We start from the raw sequence: 1882 nt of genomic DNA on the forward strand, positions 1-1882 counted from the left end.
GCTTGGGAGGGATGATGTGCGTGCCCTTCAGAACCCTGTTGCACGTTCCTCGATCCTGGTTAGTGTTGCTCGCTCATCACCTACCGCGACAGAATTGCAGTGTTGTAATAACCAGTCGCATTCGAGTAACGAGGTCTTTTGGTTCGTGTGGCTTGGTTCTGTCGGTTGCCTGACAATTATATACATTGCTATCCAGCGATGTCAGGGCACGCAGCGAAATCGGGGAATTCGCTTGGGAGGGATTATGTGCGTGCCCTTCAGAACCCTGTTGCACGTTCCTCGATCCTGGTTAGTGTTGCTCGCTCATCACCTACCGCGACAGAATTGCAGTGTTGTAATAACCAGTCGCATGCGAGTAACGAGGTCTTTTGGTTCGTGTGGCTTGGTTCTGTCGGTTGCCTGACAATTATATACATTGCTATCCAGCGATGTCAGGGCACGCAGCGAAATCGTGGAATTCGCTTGGGAGGGATTATGTGCGTGCCCTTCAGAACCCTGTTGCACGTTCCTCGATCCTGGTTAGTGTTGCTCGCTCATCACCTACCGCGACAGAATTGCAGTGTTGTAATAACCAGTCGCATGCGAGTAACGAGGTCTTTTGGTTCGTGTGGCTTGGTTCTGTCGGTTGCCTGACAATTATATACATTGCTATCCAGCGATGTCAGGGCACGCAGCGAAATCGGGGAATTCGCTTGGGAGGGATTATGTGCGTGCCCTTCAGAACCCTGTTGCACGTTCCTCGATCCTGGTTAGTGTTGCTCGCTCATCACCTACCGCGACAGAATTGCAGTGTTGTAATAACCAGTCGCATGCGAGTAACGAGGTCTTTTGGTTCGTGTGGCTTGGTTCTGTCGGTTGCCTGACAATTATATACATTGCTATCCAGCGATGTCAGGGCACGCAGCGAAATCGGGGAATTCGCTTGGGAGGGATTATGTGCGTGCCCTTCAGAACCCTGTTGCACGTTCCTCGATCCTGGTTAGTGTTGCTCGCTCATCACCTACCGCGACAGAATTGCAGTGTTGTAATAACCAGTCGCATGCGAGTAACGAGGTCTTTTGGTTCGTGTGGCTTGGTTCTGTCGGTTGCCTGACAATTATATACATTACTATCCAGGGATGTCAGGGCACGCAGCGAAATCGGGGAATTCGCTTGGGAGGGATGATGTGCGTGCCCTTCAGAACCCTGTTGCACGTTCCTCGATCCTGGTTAGTGTTGCTCGCTCATCACCTACCGCGACAGAATTGCAGTGTTGTAATAACCAGTCGCATGCGAGTAACGAGGTCTTTTAGTTCGTGTGGCTTGGTTCTGTCGGTTGCCTGACAATTATATACATTACTATCCAGGGATGTCAGGGCACGCAGCGAAATCGGGGAATTCGCTTGGGAGGGATGATGTGCGTGCCCTTCAGAACCCTGTTGCACGTTCCTCGATCCTGGTTAGTGTTGCTCGCTCATCACCTACCGCGACAGAATTGCAGTGTTGTAATAACCAGTCGCATGCGAGTAACGAGGTCTTTTAGTTCGTGTGGCTTGGTTCTGTCGGTTGCCTGACAATTATATACATTGCTATCCAGCGATGTCAGGGCACGCAACGAAATCGGGGATTTCGCTTGGGAGGGATTATGTGCGTGCCCTTCAGAACCCTGTTGCACGTTCCTCGATCCTGGTTAGTGTTGCTCGCTCATCACCTACCGCGACAGAATTGCAGTGTTGTAATAACCAGTCGCATGCGAGTAACGAGGTCTTTTGGTTCGTGTGGCTTGGTTCTGTCGGTTGCCTGACAATTATATACATTGCTATCCAGCGATGTCAGGGCACGCAACGAAATCGGGGAATTCGCTTGGGAGGGATTATGTGCGTGCCCTTCAGAACCCTGTTGC

Source organism: Nuphar pumila, unplaced genomic scaffold, assembly GCF_984573655.1.
Source record: "Nuphar pumila unplaced genomic scaffold, dmNupPumi1.hap1.1 HAP1_SCAFFOLD_483, whole genome shotgun sequence".
Taxonomy (NCBI): domain Eukaryota; kingdom Viridiplantae; phylum Streptophyta; class Magnoliopsida; order Nymphaeales; family Nymphaeaceae; genus Nuphar; species Nuphar pumila.